The 18,763-nt window shown below is 42.8% G+C and overlaps 1 long non-coding RNA gene across 1 annotated transcript; it reads left to right on the top strand.

Moving 5' to 3' along the window:
* Positions 1-2,225: 2,225 nt before the first annotated feature.
* LOC145123944 (uncharacterized) lies at positions 2,226-4,124 on the top strand. Its single transcript, XR_013715416.1, has 3 exons — positions 2,226-2,547; positions 2,638-2,722; positions 4,076-4,124. It is a non-coding gene; the product is annotated as an uncharacterized LOC145123944 (long non-coding RNA).
* The last annotated feature ends 14,639 nt before the right edge of the window (positions 4,125-18,763 follow it).

An 18,763-nucleotide genomic window follows, 5' to 3' on the forward strand; every position in this document is an offset into this window, starting at 1 on the left:
TTCCTTCATCACTTGATTCTTGAAGCTCTTCAAGATCAATCTGGCTCCCACTGTCCTCTTGGCTTATGAGTTCTCGCTCTCGAAAAACTCCTCTCCTCGCGATGAAGACAACATTGTCTTTCGGTCTATAGAAGAGATAGCCAAAGGACTTCTGTGGATACCCGATGAAAATACACTTCTCACTACGAGGTTCGAGCTTGTCGTGAGTCTCTCGTCTTACGAAAGCCTCGAAACCCCAAACCTTGATATGTGCTAACGAGGGAGCTTTCCCTGTCCACATCTCGTGAGGTGTTTTGGCAACCTTCTTTGTTGGGACTAAGTTAAGGATATGGGCGGCAGTCTCTAAGGCATACCCCCAGAAAGAGATAGGTAACGAAGCCTGACTCATCATAGAACGAACCATGTCTAACAAGGTTCGATTACGTCTCTCAGCTACACCATTCAACTGCGGTGTCCTAGGAGGCGTCAATTGCGAAACTATTCCGCATTCCTTTAGATAGTCGTGAAATTCAAGACTAAGGTACTCACCACCTCGATCGGATCGGAGCATCTTAATTTTCCTGCCCAACTGATTCTCCACTTCATGTTGAAACTCTTTGAACTTTTCAAAGGTATCTGACTTCTGCTTGATTAAGTAAATATATCCATATCTACTATAATCATCGGTGAAGGTTACATAAAAGCGGCAGGCATCCCTTGTGGTGGATCTAAAGGGCCCACATACATCGGTATGTATGAGATCCAATAAACCCTCACCCCTCTCACAAGTACCAGTGAAGGGTGACTTGGTCATCTTTCCAAGCAAACAAGACTCTCACACGTCATCGTCCCTAAGGTCGAATGACTCCAAGACTCCATCCTTTTGGAATTGGGCTATGTGTTTCTTGTTGACATGTCCAAGACGACAATGCCACAAGCATGCTTTGTCCAAACTATTGGAAGAATCGATATGCAACACATCATTTCCTAAGTTGTCTACAACCATCACAGTTTCATATATTCCATTACAAGGCAATGCTTCGAAATAGAAAACACCATTAAGAAAAACATTAATAGAACCTTTTTCATTATCAAACGAAAATCTAAATCCTTGTCTATATAAACCATGAAAAGAAATGATGTTTCTAGCCATTTCTGGCGAATAGCAACAATTATTCAAATCTAGCCCTAACCCATTACTAAGCACTAAATAGTAAACTCTGATCTTGGTGACAGGCGACGATCTTCTGTTTCACATGATCAAGCTTATCTTCCCATGCTCCACATCCCTACTTCTTCTTAGACCGTGCAAGTCAGAACAGATGTGAAAACCACAACCTGTGTCAAGAACCCATGAAATAGCATGCGATGAGTCATTAGATTGAATAGAATACATACCTGTGAAGGTGGGTTTCACTTTCCCATCCTTGATATCCTGCAGATATTTCGGGCAGCTTCGTTTCCAGTGCCCCTTATCATGGCAGTTGTGACAACCGTCAAATTTCGGTCAATTCAAAGTCAACAAGTCAAACCGGTCAACTCCAATAACCCTTGTATGCTAGGGTTTACGTTATGTAATCACTATACAATTCGCTATTTTAATGAGAAATCCTCATTTGGAAAGTTCATGTGTTTGATTTTCCTTAGCCTTAACAGTGCTAAACAACGAACCAAAGCGATAAAACACTATTGCATAATCATCGGGATTGTGTACGACACTAAAACACGGTTTAATGGGGTTTACGAACCTTGCGTTGTGAAGCCGGACACTCAAATTAATCACAAACGAAACCTCTCTAAATCGTTTTCACTCTATCTCTTTCTAATTGAAATCTCTCCCAAATCTCTCTCAAAAGTTCTTTTAATTTTTTGTAATCATTCGGGCCATCCCGACCCTTAACTGGGTCAAAAACCACTTGAAACGGGGTAAAAACGGGTAAAATAGGCTTAAGGACCCAAAACTGAAGCTTCAGGACCGAAGTCCCTGTCATAAAGGAAGACGACACACATTTGTCTGTCGTAACCTTACGACTCGCGTGTTGAGGACACGCAATGAGTATCAAGGAAGCCCCTGTCATAAAAGAAGACGACATGCATGTTTGCGTGTCATAATTTTTCCGGTTTTTCGACTACGACTTCGTTTTAACTCCGTTTTTCATTATTTTAACGTGGGATTTTCACCCAAAACTTTATTTTATAAACTAAGGCCCCAAAATATATAAATCTCCAGGGTTTTTATAAAAATGTATTAAAAGAATTGGTGGTTGGACTAATTATTGAGGGAATATTTGCTTTTCCTTATTTTATGACAAAAGCAAGCCACCACCACCTCACTCTATGATCATCCACTCTTTCCCACTACTCCTTGTCTCCTTAGTGGACCTTTACAGCCAATCTCCAGCTCTTCCCACGTTCTAAGAGCTGGAGGATTGATCCTCTCTCCTCATTCTCCATAAAAACTCTTTCATTCTACACTTAGCAACCAAGAACACTCTCCAAAATTCTCTCATCTTTTCTCTTAACTTCAAGAACTTCAAGGCTTTCTCCAGGGATTTCTTTCTTCAATTAGTAAGTATCCTCATCATTCACATAATTATTAAACTCCATTCTACTCAAATTATTGATATCTTACACAAGTTCCATCTTATTCGGTGTTAGATTTTCGAATCATCAAGACATCTTCTTAGTGTTCTTAAGTTGAACACTTCCTCTCTCTCACTTTCATCTACTGAAACCACATAAGGTGAGTTCATACCCATACATTTACATGTTTTTCTTAAGTTTTAAGGGGGGAATACAAGTAAAATCATCAAGAACACAATTAAATTTTTTCTAACAGATTGCATCAGAAAAGATGGACGTTAATCACGGACTGTTTTGGTCAACTTAAAAATTTTAGTTTTCAAAACTGTTTCAGGTGCATGTAGTTCAAACTCTTAGCTTTAAAATGACTACTTGCAAATCTCCAAATGATTTTTCTACAATTAATGGTGATTTTTACAAAACTGCCTGTCATTTCAGAGGCAAACCCGGACCAGTCTGTGATTATGAACATTTTCACCTCTGTTAGAGATCACTAAAAATCATGATAAAATTCACAAACAAACTAGACTCATATTCCAAACTCTCAAAATTTGCGGATTTGGATTTAGAGTTGTGATGATTTTTCTATAAATTTTCTAAGAACGGTAACAGAAACTGTTTTTAACGAAAAGTTGCTGTTAATTTCATTTCACCTTGTAACATGTTGAGCAAGGTGTATATCTTTATGTGACTATATGTTACTGCAATATATGACATTTTATCTTAATATTTAGACACACATCAGTTTACAAATGGATTTGGTCATATAAAATATAAAGAATAACAAGTGATTATAATCAAAGTACAATCGATACATTCAAACATTAAATAAACTATTTTGAATATAGTTTGCATACATTACCACGTACTACCCTTGGTTGATAAACCATAATAGGTATAGTTTATGATACATTACATAACACATACATTTAAAAAGGGTACATTTATACAAAGGGTATTTTCATTAAGCAAGGTACGGCCATACGGTACCAAGTTTTCATAACACGTAATTCCGTTAATGACTTTGTGAGACATTTACTTCAAATTACCATTAAGTCCTGTATTGTAACCAGAGTCTCCTTGAGGGAGAGCGTGATACTTGTGTATAGATCTATATTGGGTTTGACAAACCCACACCTAAACTGCATGCAACAGTTAGACCGATAGGTCTGGGGTGACAAATGTCATAACATTTCCGACGCCTGAAGAACGTCGTTTTAGGCAACCTTGGTCATAGTATGGTTATAATAAACTCACATAAAGTATTAACAAACATTGGAATTTACGGGAACTTCATTAAAATTTAACGAGTTTATGTCGATTTAAACTTGCATTGTTTTACTATAAATATGACAAATTACTTGTACATTTCGGTCTTTGGGTTTTAAGACTACATTTACACATTAAGGAAAATATTGGATTTTTCTAATACAAATACTACTTTTACAAACGAAAAGCTTATGAATTCACCAACCTTTGTGTTGACACTTTTTCAAACAACTTGTATTCTCAGGAAATCATTAAACAGGTAATCAAGTGCTTTTGAGGATGGGACGCTAAGGCGTCTACTATTTCATATTTTATCAACATATTGTAATTGATTCGTAAACATGTAATTCATACAATGATGTAATTTTTTTAATTATATATATGTTGGTTGTGTTTGCTTGAATTACTATTACAATTGCTGTTATGATACTATACATGAAGTCCTCCACCCCCGGACGTTTCCGCCATCCTTGGTTTGGGGGTGTGACAGCAGTAAAAGCAATCTGCATTCTTGGGGTCGGAAGAGTGCACAATGGTACCAGCCTTGGTTCCACTAGAAGAGGAACCATCATGGGAATTTCCCTTTTGGTGGCTCTTAGACGGAGCCTTCCTCTTCTTTCCTCTTCCTTTCCCACTGGCCAAGACAGGGGTAGTAGTAGTAGGAGTTGATGCAATAGATTTGTCTTTGAGGTTGCTCTCAGCAGTCCTCAACAACCCTTGAAGCTTGCTCAAGGTGACCTCCTCTTTATTCATGTGGTAGGTCATGCGGAATTGGTTGTAGCAGGGAGGCAAGGAATGAAGGATGATGTCAATTGCCAGCTCTTCATCAAAGTTAACATTTAACTTTAGCAGACGATCGACATATCTATGCATCCTTTGCAGATGTGAGGTAATGGACTCTCCATTGCCCATTTTGGCAGTGATCATCGAAGTGATGATCTCATACCTCTCTTTCCTTGCACTTTGGTGGTACCGGTCCAGCAAATCATGATGCATCTCATATGGATACATGTCCTCATAGGACTTTTGGAGTTCGGAAGTCATGGTCGCCAGCATGATGCAATGGAATTTCGTAGCATCACGCTCATGGGCCTTGAAGGCAGCGATCTCTTCAGCAGTAGCAGTGTTTGGGTCGAGTTCTTTGAGCTTTTCGTCGAGGACATATTCTTTGTCCTCGTAGCGGGTGACCATTCGAATGTTGCGGATCCAATCATTGAAATTGTTTCCATCGAATATCACCCTCCTACACAAGTTCATGAGTAAGAACGAGCCAAAAGCACCAGAAGCGTTGTTGTTTGCGTTCGACATCTGAGATAAAAAAGAGACAAAGTTTGATTAGAAAATGAATCCCCAATTAAACATCCAAAATGAGAAATTAGGGCTAGGATCCAACAACATTATTTACAAATTAGAAGAGGGATGCCGTAATCTAACATGCAAATAATTTGAAGGTAAGTGAATGACGATTCACTAATTTTCACCATGAAAAACGAAAATGAAATTAGGTTTTAAATGTATTGAAAACTCCTAGATCTTTTGAGATTCATTGAACTTTTCAATGGCATTTTTAAATCTCGATATGCCCTTCTATTTGTGACTGGGATACCGAGGATCACAAACAAGGTGTGAATAACCATGCGAATGTACTCAGTGCACCCAATGTCTTTATCACCTAATCAATGTGCCGGTTAACCATACACGCTTCATTGATCTATGAAAAACATCGAGTCACCCTTTGCTACCAATGCCAATACCTAATTAGTGTGTCGGTTAACCACACGCACTCCACTAACGTCTCGACAATGATACAAAGTGTAATTCCATGGAATAGCATCTTTTCACATTTTTCCTAAAGTAACTAAGATTGAGAATTTTTTAAAAACATTTAGTTACTTCGATATTTATTATTATACTTATAATCGAGGAATTAGTTTTCCTTATCCTACCCGTTCGGCTAACGACCCTCCACCAATCAAGGAAGTGGTGGGTGAGAATGGACACCCATTAAACCACCATTTTATAGGCAGTAACCTTATACTCCCCTTATAGATCGGCTTCGTGAATGAGGCCTACTAACGGTAAGACTAGCTTTATCTTATACATATATATATATATATATATATATATATATATATATATATATATATATATATATATATATATATATATATATTAGTCTTATAATAAATAATAGTATAAGGTTGAATTTTAAACTTGTAAAATTCTAGGGTTTGAAATTTAAATAATTCAAAATTAAACGTTTAAACAAAAATTTAAATTTCAAAACTTGAGGGCAAGTTTTGAACTTTTCAAAACACATAGGGTCAAATAACAAATAATTTAAATTAACTTTTAATTTAATGATTATCTAAATTTGACCTATTCCATTTTATTTACAAGATAATTTACCCAATAATTCAAATAATCAAACTTTATCATATAATGAATTTATTATCTAAACAATTTGCAATTATCTTTTGTTTTGGCAAGGATAATCTCACAATAACAATAAAATTCGTATTTTATCAGTTAAAAACATATTAGGCAATTATCCTTCAACAAAACAGCAAGAAATCCCGAAAATCCCTCTGTTTGACGCTCCGACTCGCCGAGTCACTCTCTGGACTCGTCGAGTTGGACTGACTCGCCGAGTTCAGCAAGTGACTCGCCGAGTCAGTTCGAACAGAGGGCCAGAAAATGATTTTCAGCAAGATGAACATGTTAAGCATCAATACAATAGAAACCAACAATGGCTCTGATACCTAGATCTAGCATATATAATTCGAAATTAACATACGAATTCAGATCTAGATGATTACCTCTTCACAATGGCTATGATCTTCTTGTCTTGGAGCTTAGAGTCACAATTGTCACTCCTCTAATGGCTTACAAACACCAACAAGTAAGAGGATGATAATGGAGAGAGGTTTAGAAGTCTAAAATTGGCTCCTAGGGTTTCCTTAGGAAGAGTGGCCGATTTCCCTTAGGAAGGGGTCTTTATATACTGTGAGCTGCTAGGGTTTCAGTCAAAAACCCTAATGGACAGCTTAATCTCCAAGCAGCCCATGGAACCTTCTGGAATAAGGCCTATGGACGAAAATATGATGGATCCCCATCATAATTTCGTTCACCCCTTGTTCCTTTAGGTTTCCCAGCCCAAAACCCAATTATCTTATAATTGCAGTCCAGTCCCCTATATTTAATTAATTTCTTTTAGTCACCAAATTAATTCCTAATGAATTCATGACTAATATTAATTAAATAATATGATTTCTCTTTTAATTTATTATTCTTATAATAAATTAATAAACCATAATATCCTCTCCCTTTATAAATCACCCTATCAAGTTGCTTTGGTGAAGGCAACCCAAAAACACCATGCACAACCGGGTCAAGTACTTACCAAATATAGTTACGGGCTTAGACACTAATCCAACAGGATGCCGTAATCCAAGCTACAAAATATTTGAAGGTAGGTAAATGACAATTTACCAATTTCCACCATGAAAAATGAAATTAAACATTACGTTTTAATTGGATTGAAACTCCTAGATCCTTTGAGATTCATTGAACTATTCAATGGCATGTTTAAATCTCAATTGTGCCCTTCAAGTTTGTGATTGGGATGCCGAGGATCACAAAAAAGGTGTGAATAACCATGCAAATTAGCTTGGTACACTTAATATTACAACCACCTAATCAACGTGCCGGTTAACCACACACGCTCCATTGATCTATGATTAACATCAAGCCACCCTTTGTCACGCACTGTCAGTCCCAGATTAGTGTGCCAGTTAACCACACACGCTCCACTAACGACTTAACAAGGTGCAAAGTGCAATTTCATGGGTTAGCACCATGTTCATATTTTCCTAAAGTAACTAAGATTGGGAATTTAATAAAAGTTTAGTTACTTTATATTTATCATTATACTTTTAATGAAGGGAGAATTAGAGTCCTATCCTACCCGTTTGGCTAACGACCCTCCACCAGTCAAGGAAGCGGTGGGTGAGAGTGGACACCCATTAAACTGTCATTTTATAGGCAGTAACCTTATACCCCCCTTATAGACTGGCTTCGTGAATGAGGCCTACTAACGGTAAGATTGACTTTACTCTTATACACACACACACACACACACACACATATATATATATATATATATATATATATATATATATATATATATATATATATATATATAAATATTAAACCTATAATATTATAATAATATAAGGGTTGAATTTTAAACTACTAAAATTCTAGGGTTTGGAACTAAATGTTTCAAAGTGAGACTTTGCATTTACAAATTCCAAAACTTGAGGGCAAGGTTTGAACTATTCAAAAACTTATGGTTTCCATAACTTATGAGTTTAATATAGGTTTTAATGAAAATACTGAAACATCCCAAAAATACCAGCTAAAAATTTCATTTTTAAATTAGGTTAATTCATAAAAACATCGTTACAAAACATTCATAATATTAATTTATGCCTGAGAACCGGTAACATCATAGTAAAATATTCAGAGTACATCCCAGAAAATCCATAGTGCGGAAAACATGAGAGTGTGTGATATGCCGCTACCGCGCCGGCTCCTGTCCCCTAGCTGAAAAGGTACCTGAAAACAAAACTATAAAACGTAAGCACGAAGCTTAGTGAGTTCCCCCATAATGTCACATACCATGTAATCATATAATGAGTAACTAAGGGATACGAGCCTCGCCCACACCCATAGAGATACGGGCCTCGCCCACACTCTGCTATCCATGGAGATACGGGCCTCGCCCACACTCCGCTACTAAACCATAACATACAAGTATCACACAGACAACAAGTATAAGCAATTCTATCATACTGGCATATAACTCAATCAAACTCGGCTATGAGATACGGGCCCCGACCACACTCTGATACTAACATATCGTCTATACGGGCCGGCCTTGGTGCCTTAGACCCGTCCCTACTGGAAGAAAACTCACCTCGAGAGTAGCTGCCGAAAACCTGCTCAGACTACGCCTGGCTTCCGCACCGGTAATCCCTCCGGCTATAAATCCGTAAACATGGATTAGGCACTCATAAATACCCCTAAGGTCAAATGACTGGTCAAAGTCAACTCCTTGGTCAAATTCAACCTTCTGATTGACTGGACTCGCCGAGTCCATATGGCGACTCGCCGAGTCCTTCTATGTCTAGCCCGACTCTGACTCATCGGGTCCCTGTTCCCACTCACTGAGTCAGCCTGACTCGCTAGACGGGGACAACTAACAAACCCGCGACTGGACTCGTCGAGTCCAAGGGGGTGACTCGCCGAGTCCGACGAACAGATCTCACAAATCGCTCCAATCTTCCATCAGAACATCAACCTTGGAGATTTGGAGATTCTGGGACTATAGTTACACGTTAAATTGCTAATTCCACGTGCGACTACGGAGGGTTGGACCTCCTACACTTAAACCCTTCCTATCCTAGTGACTGATCATATGACTCGCCGAGTTGGAAGAACAACTCGTCGAGTTCAAGGCTATATTCAAGGGACTCGCCGAGTTTGAAGAACGACTCGCCGAGTACCAGGTAATCTTCATAGGACTCGCCGAGTTGTTTATCCAACTCGCCGAGTCTAAGGCCATCTTCATGGAACTCGCCGAGTGCACTTTGGCACTCGCCGAGTACCCTTCGACTCTTCACCCATTCTGGCCAAAACTGAGACATGCAATGGTTCCAAACCATAAATCTAAGCTCCTAAGGTATAAACACACGGAGTTTGGGAGGTTTAAGGTCTTGAAATCCACATATAAGGGACAAAAAGGGAATCTATTATACTAAAGATTAAGAAGGAGCTTTCTTACCTGGTTAGGAGCTTCTCCCAGGGTAGATTTCGGATCTACCACACTTCCTTGCACCCTCCAACTTCCTCCTTCTTCTCTTAAGTTTCAAGCTTCCTTCACCAAGCCAAAATCACTCACAATGATCAAAATGGGCTAGGGTTTCGCTCTACAGTTCTTCTGGAAGAGAATGGGACGAAATGGGTGTTTTGGAATGGGTAAAATAGGGTGTAATGTCTGAAATAGAGTTTCTTTAGACAGGTGGACTCGCCGAGTCCATGCATCGACTCGCCGAGTTCACCGCTCAAATCCCGTGTCTACCCTGCTGCTACTCGGCGAGTCGGGACGCAGACTCGCCGAGTTCGTGGCAAAATTAGGATAAAAACTTAAATAAAATCATACCATGAACCCGGTGTTACAAAGACTCTTGAAAATCCATAATTTGAGGACAAGTTATGGAGTTAATAAAACATTTATGATAAAGACTCTTCATGTTCCATAACTTGAGGACAAGTTACGGTTGACATAAAACCATTTAAGATGACATTTAAAATGAGACTCTTCACTTTCCATAACTTGAGGACAAGTTATGGAATTCATCAAAAACATTTAGATCAACTATTGTAACTTATAAAATCAAACAATTTGTCTATAATCTAAATTAAACTCATAAGAACAAGATAATTCATATCAAACAAATTTCATGTAATTAGCCTAACCATTAAACTAATACAAAACATGAAACTTTGACAATTATCTTTTGAATTGGATAATCATGATCATTACCACATCAAAAACGGGTTTATAAGTTCAAAAACGGTTTAGGGTAATGATCCTAGTCAAATTCCAACCTTAAAACTCGAAAATATACATTCTTGAGCACCAACTCGTCGAGTGCATGAACAAAATCGGCGAGTTGGTCAGTTTTGTGAGGGGACTCGGCAAGTCACCCAGTGGACTCGGCGAGTCCACTGTCCAGACAACACAAAATCGATTTTTTTCAAGCTTTTAAAGCAAGTAGCATCAAGTATAATGGAAAACAACCCTAGGCTTTGATACCACTGATGAGTTTTAAGCATTCTAACACTCCTATGGTGTACATGCAACCCTAGATGCTTTGGATCTATGTTTTCTCTAATATACATGCAAACTTTGTTTTTCCAAAGCATCATCCTAACTAGCATACAATGGAGTATCTTTACTACAAAATTCTAGTTAGATGACATACCTTTTGTTGTAGTTTGAAGCCTTGGACCTTTAAGAACTTAGTGCCCCAAGTGTTGCACCTCAAATGGAATTACACAACACCACCTGTAACACCGTAAATTTCAAAACAATTTTTCACTTTTTTAAAATATAATTTCATTCATAAATATTCTCGAATCCCATCAAATCCATAAAAACACATCCCAAGATCATAATGTATAAAACTCCAATAGTGTGTACTGATCATGCCGGCGCCTTCCCGCGATCCTCACTGGTACCTGAAACACATAACACAAAACACTGTAAGCATAAATGCTTAGTGAGTTCCCCAAAATACCACACACAACACATATTAGCCACTCGAGGCTATAACTCTGTTTGACCCTCTGGTCAATGTGTCTCAGTGGGACCCTCCAGTCCCATAACTCTGTGGGCCCTCTGGCCCTAACTCTGTGGACCTTCCGGTCCTAACTCTGTAAACTCTGATACATACATAGCATAAATCACATAGAAATCACATCATGCAAAAGCATACAAAATACTCTGTCACATAACTCTAATTACCACCCTAGGTAAAGTATAGTGAGAAGACTCACCTCGAGTAACTCGGTAAATCTCGAACTCTGAAATACTGCACTAGCCTTCACCTAATCACATAAATAAATTCTCTAATTAATACAACTTCTAAAGGCTAGGCCAACTCCTCTCTATAAGTTCTCTAAGAAGGGTAAAAGACCATTCTGCCCCTCTAATGGCTCATAAGTCCAAACACTGACTAATCCCTAAAAGTCAACAGAAGTCAACAGTCAACATTGACCAGACTCGCCGAGTGCACTAGAGTGACTCGGCGAGTACATGCTTGTCCTCCTCGTCCCTGGTCCTCACTTGACTCACTGAGTCAACCCTATACTCCCCGGGTCGTTACAGATCGCGAGTCATGGGGCAACCCGACTCGACTCGTCGAGTCCCTTATGGACTCGGCGAGTTCCTCCCATGAAAACTCTCAAAAGGTCTCTTGAGGTCAGATCTGCTTCACCAAACAGTAGATCCATCCTTCTAACATTCAAAAGTCACGTAAAGGTGCAACCTTTACGTGCATGCAACCCATATCAAGCCTCAAATGGAGAAATGTCACTAGAAATGGCAACCTAGTCTCCAATTGCTTATTTGCTTGAAAAAAGCTAGAAGGTAGTGACTCTATGGACCTCTCAAGGTCCAGATCTGATATCATCAACACAAATGGGACCTCATACTCACTAGATCTTATAAAAAAAGGGAGGTAAAAACCCTAAAATCATGAAATCTATCATATCAATACGAAATAGAAGGGATTATACCTCCAGAGACAATATCTCAAGATGATTAGCTCCAATCCAAGCTCCCTTCACGTTCTAGATGGATCCTCTCTTCTTTCTCTAGCTAAAATCACCCAAAAATGAAGATTATAAGCCCTTTCTTGCACTCAAGCCTTCCTCACTCTCTCTAGGGTTTCTCTGGAACAAGGTGGCCTCAAATGACGGCCATAAGGGCCTTTAAATAGGGCATAAGCCCCGAAAATTAGGGCTTCATATACAAGCGCGGACTCGCCGAGTCCACGCATGGACTCGCCGAGTCCTTTCATTAAATCCAGGCTGGCAGAAGCACGATTCCACTCGGCGAGTCTGAGCGCCTACTCGCCGAGTCCCTTTCTAAAATTCAACAAAATACTTAAAATAAGATACTTGGGTATCCGGATGTTACAATTCTCCCCCACTAGAATCAGACTTTACCCTCGAAGTCCTACTCGGCAAACAACTCTGGATGCTGCTCCCGCATCTCCGACTCCAGCTCCCAGGTCAGCTCGGACCCCTTCCGATGTTGCCACTGGACCTGCACCAGTGACACCTCCTTGTTCCTCAGAACCTTGATCTTCCGATCCCGAATCGCGATTGGCCTCTCCGCATAATTTAGGCTCGCATCCACCTGAATATCCTCCAGTGGCACCACTGCCGACTCATCGGCTATACACTTCCTCAACTGAGACATGTGGAAGGTATCATGAATCTGGCTCAACTCCGCAGGTAGCTCCAACCGATATGCTACCCTACCCACCCTCGTGGTCACCCTGAACGGACCGATGTACCGGGGCCCCAGCTTGCCCCTCTTCCTGAATCGGATCACTCCTTTCCAAGGAGATACCTTCAGGAGTACGAAGTCTCCCACCTGGAACTCATGATCGGATCGTCGCCTATCCGCGTAACTCTTCTGACGACTCTGGGCCGTCAGTAACCTCTGTCTAACCTGCTGTATCTGCTCTGTCGTCCGAAGCACTATCTCAGTGCTAACCATCACACGCTGCCCTACCTCTCCCCAGCAAATGGGAGTCCGACACCTCCTCCCATACAACAACTCGAAGGGAGGCATACCAATACTCAAATGATGGCTGTTGTTGTAGGAAAACTCAGCCAATGGCAGATACGTGTCCCAACTTCCTCTGAAGTCTAACATACATGCTCGGAGCATGTCCTCGAGCGTTTGAATCGTCCGCTCACTATGTCCGTCCGTCTGGGGGTGGTAGGCGGTACTGAAATGCAATCTCGTACCCAACTCCTCGTGGAACTTCTTCTTGGAACCTGGAAGTGAAACATACATCTCGATCTGACACAATCGAGATCGGTACTCCATGACGCGATACCACCTCTCGCACATATGACTCTGCCAACCTCTCAGCAGAAGAGCTCTCACTGATGGCAAGAAAATGCGCGCTCTTCGTCAGCCGATCGACGATCACCCAAATAGCATCGACACCCCTCGCGGTCCTCGGCAATTTGGTGATGAAATCCATGGAAATATGTTCCCACTTCCACTGGGGAATATCAAGAGGCTGCAACTTGCCATGCGGACGCTGGTGCTCGGCCTTAACCTTGGGACAGGTCAAGCACCTCTCCACAAACCACGCGACATCCCTCTTCATACATAGCCACCAATAATCTTTCTTCAGGTCCAAATACATCTTAGGGGCCCCGAGATGGATCGAGAACCTCGATATGTGCGCCTCCTCCATCAAAGTGATGCGCGTCCCGCCCGTATACGGCACCCAAACCCGACCCTGAAAGGTCATAAGCCCACGACTATCGGTAACGAACTCAGGTGCCTGCCCAATCACCCGCTCCCTCTTGCGGTTCTCCGGTCTCACGGCCTCTGCCTGGGCCTCCCGAATGGTGTCCAGCACCGGAGTCATCACTGTCAATCTCAAGCAAACATCTCGTATCGGGGCACTCTCCGCCCTATGGCTCAGGGCATCATCTACAACGTTAGCTTTGCCCGGGTGGTACAGGATCTCACAATCGTAATCCTTTACCACGTCCAACCATCTCCTCTGGCTCATATTCAGGTTGGGCTGATCCATCAAATACTTCAAGCTCTTGTGGTCCGTGTATATGGTACACCGAACCCCATACAGATAGTGACGCCAGATCTTGAGAGCGAACACCACAGCCCCCAACTCCAGGTCATGAGTGGGATACCTCGTCTCATGAGGCTTCAGCTGCCTCGATGCGTATGCTATCACATGCCCCCTCTGCATAAGCACTGCACCCAACCCTGATATCGATGTGTCACAATACACCATAAAATCCTCCATTCCCTCTGGAAGGGATAACACCGGGGCTTCGCACAACCTCTGGCGAAGAGTCTCAAACGAGGCCTGCTGCTCAGGACCCCACGAAAAAGTAACGCCCTTCCGGGTCAACCTGGTAAGAGGCACGGCGATCTTGGAGAAATCTTTAATAAATCTCCTATAATAGCCGGCCAACCCCAGAAAACTCCTGATCTCGGTGGGGGTCCTCGGCACCTCCCAGCTCATTACCGCCTCAATCTTGGCCGGATCGACCAATATCCCATTCTGATTAACGAGATGTCCCAGGAACTGGACCTCTCCCAACCAGAAATCACACTTGGAGAATTTGGCGTAAATCCTCTCCGATCTCAGAACTCCGAGGATCTCCCTCAAATGCTCCTCATGTTGCTCTCTGGATCTCGAACACACCAATATGTCATCGATGAACACGATCACCGATCGATCCAACATCGGTCTACACACCCTGTTCATGAGATCCATGAATGCTGTTGGTGCATTGGTGAACCCGAAGGGCATCACCACGAACTCGTAATGCCCATAACGAGTCCTGAACGCCGTCTTCTGGATATCCTCATCTCGCACTCTCATCTGATGATATTCAGACCTCAGATCAATCTTGGAGAACCAAGACGCTCCCTGCAACTGATCGAACAGATCATCGATCCTCGGCAATGGGTAACGGTTCTTGACCATTAACTTGTTCAACTCCCGGTAGTCAATGCACATCCGGTGTGAACCATCCTTTTTCTTGACAAAAAGGATCGGCGCTCCCCACGGCGAGCTACTCGACCGTATAAATCCCTTTCCCAGCAGCTCCTGAAGCTGCGAGGATAACTCCTGCATCTCTGGAGGTGCAAGGCGATAGGGCGCCTTGGCGATAGGCGCTGCCCCCGGAACCAAATCGATACGGAACTCCACCTGCCTCTCGGGAGGCACACCCGGCAACTCCTCGGGGAAAACATTCGGGAACTCACGTACTATCGGGACCTCATCGACCGACCTCGGTCTCTCTGCACCTACTCTCGTATCCACCACATAAGCCACAAACCCACTACAGCCCTGCTGTAGACTCTGCCTCGCTCTTGCGGCTGAACAAAATGCCGACCCAGAATGGGTACCCTCGCCATAAACTGTAAGAACTCCCCCACTAGGGTCTCGTATGGTCACCAGCTGCCGCTCGCAGTCAATAACCGCTCCAAATCTGCTCAACCAGTCCATGCCCACGATGACACAGACATCTTCCATAGCAATCGGGACCAAATCAATCGGAAACTCAACGCCGAAGATCTCGAGTACACATCCTCGAATCACATCAGTGGCATACACTGCTCTCTCGTCAGCTATGGAAACTTGCAAAGGTCGACTCAACGCCTCTCGACGAGTACTGATGTGATGACTAAAGGCTAACGACACAAAAGACCAACTCGCACCCGAGTCAAATAACACCAAAGCAGGTACAGAACACACAAGAAATGTACCTACGCATAACACAATATAAGCATAACACCACAATCCAAAATAAGCAGATGAAAGAATACATACCAGCTACGACATCGGGCGCTGCGCGGACCTCCTCCGCTGTCAACTGGAAGGCTCTCCCGCGAGCCTTTGGCGCCTCGGCCTTCACTGGCCGACTCTCCGTAGCTCACACGGCAGCATGGACAGATCCCTGAGAAGCTCCCTGAGCTGACCCTCGCAACTGCGGACACTCTGCCTTCCGGTGTCCGGTCTGGTTGCAGTGAAAACAAACTGCAAACCCCTTGGGGCAATCCTTGGCCATGTGCCCCTCCTTGCCACACTTGTAGCAAGACCCTACTCTACAAACTCCCTCGTGACCCTTGCCGCACTTGCCACAAGTGTGGCCCTTCTGGTTCCCTGATCTCGAATCGGCGGGCTTGGCCCGCTTGGCTGCCGGCTGGGACTGTGCCGGTCGCCGATCTCTCCCTTGAGACTCCGCCTCCTCTCTAGCCTGAGTCTATAGCTCTATCTCCCTCTTCCGGGCATTTGCCTGAAGTTCAGCAAATGTCCGGTATGACGAGTTCACCACGAACTCTCGTATGTCCCTCCTCAAAATACTCAGATACCGACTCATACGTGCCTGCTCGGTAGACACGTGCTCAGGGCAAAACATCGCCCTCTCATGGAACATCCTGGTGATCACAGTAATAGACTCAGTACCCTGCTTGAGGGTCAGAAACTCCTGGGCCAAACGTTCCCTCTCCACCGGGGGAACGTACTCATCACGAAACATAGCGGTGAACCTCTCCCAGGTCACTGCGGCAGACTCTGCAGGTGTATAGTGCGCTGTCACAAACTTCTACCAGTCCTTCGCTCCCAAGCGAAGCTGGTTCAGCGCGAACCGAACTCTCAGATGCTCCGGACAAGAACACGTATAAAAGCATCCCTCAATATCAGAAACCCATCTCATCGCAGCAATCGGATCCTGCGTCCCATCAAACTCCGGTGGCTTCGTGTTGCTGAACTCTCGGTACAGCAACGAGTCACCCCCCTGCGGCTTGGCAGCAGCGACGGCTGCGGTGGCCGCAGCAACAGCAGCCTCAGTGAGAGCAGCGTACCGCTCATCAAAAGTCTCGATCAACGTGGTCTTGATAGACCCGAACATCTCTGGTATCTCAGCTCGGATGGCCGCGGCCACCTCCTCGTGAATCAGCCTACGGATCTCCTCATCACTGGTACCACTGCCCCCTGGGTGATGGCACGTCCTAACCATGATGTCTCTGAAATACAACACAAAAGGAATCAGAGACTCGCTCGAGTATATTCGCACTCGATACTCGACCCTACTTGCTCTCTTAGTACCCAAAGGATTCTTACTTAGAGTGCGCACTGCTCCAGTATCTTCAGTAGTACGGGCCCTATACTACCGTCCACACCGCATCAGTATTCACCCTAAGTCCTCCTCCTTGGATCCCAGGTCACCAGTACTCCATATCTCACTAAACTCAGGCTACTCTCTAGTAAACCACTCATAAGTTCCTCGCTGCTACCTACTTACTCTCGAAGCATCTCATAGTAGCAGTAACTTCTAGGCTAAGGCATCACAGATCAGGCCACTCTAGTCCTAATAGTAATACCTAGCCTACTCTAGCATGCATATCATATCATAACATATCTTATAACACATAATGTAAGGGTATTTTGGGAAATCATCGTTCATGCGCTAGCTGATCGTACACACTGCTCTGCTCTGCTCTTTTCAAAATCTTTTTACTCTTTTAGAAAATTTGTTTATTTTATGAAAACTTTCTCAATTTCTCAGTTTGAGTTCAGATTCATCCGAAGATGCACCCGAATCCCTCAAACCAAGGCTCTGATACCAACTTGTAACACCGTAAATTTCAAAACAATTTTTCACTTTTTTAAAATATAATTTCATTCATAAATATTCTCGAATCCCAATGTATCACATATCAAATCCATAAAAACACATCCCAAGATCATAATGTATAAAACTCCAATAGTGTGTACTGATCATGCCGGCGCCTTCCCGCGATCCTCACTGGTACCTGAAACACATAACACAAAACACTGTAAGCATAAATGCTTAGTGACTTCCCCAAAATACCACACACAACACATATTAGCCACTCGAGGCTATAACTCTGTTTGACCCTCTGGTCAATGTGTCTCAGTGGGACCCTCCAGTCCCATAACTCTGTGGGCCCTCTGGCCCTAACTCTGTGGACCTTCCGGTCCTAACTCTGTAAACTCTGATACATACATAGCATAAATCACATAGAAATCACATCATGCAAAAGCATACAAAATACTCTGTCACATAACTCTAATTACCACCCTAGGTAAAGTATAGTGAGAAGACTCACCTCGAGTAACTCGGTAAACCTCGAACTCTGAAATACTGCACTAGCCTTCACCTAATCACATAAATAAATTCTCTAATTAATACAACTTCTAAAGGCTAGGCCAACTCCTCTCTATAAGTTCTCTAAGAAGGGTAAAAGACCATTCTGCCCCTCTAATGGCTCATAAGTCCAAACACTGACTAATCCCTAAAAGTCAACAGAAGTCAACAGTCAACATTGACCAGACTCGCCGAGTGCACTAGAGTGACTCGGCGAGTACATGCTTGTCCTCCTCGTCCCTGGTCCTCACTTGACTCACTGAGTCAACCCTATACTCCCCGGGTCGTTACAGATCGCGAGTCATGGGGCAACCCGACTCGACTCGTCGAGTCCCTTATGGACTCGGCGAGTTCCTCACATGAAAACTCTCAAAAGGTCTCTTGAGGTCAGATCTGCTTC

The sequence above is a fragment of the Lactuca virosa genome, chromosome 7 (assembly GCF_052849685.1).
Source record: "Lactuca virosa cultivar CGN04683 chromosome 7, Lactuca_virosa_CGN04683_v6, whole genome shotgun sequence".
Classification (NCBI taxonomy): Eukaryota; Viridiplantae; Streptophyta; class Magnoliopsida; order Asterales; family Asteraceae; genus Lactuca; species Lactuca virosa.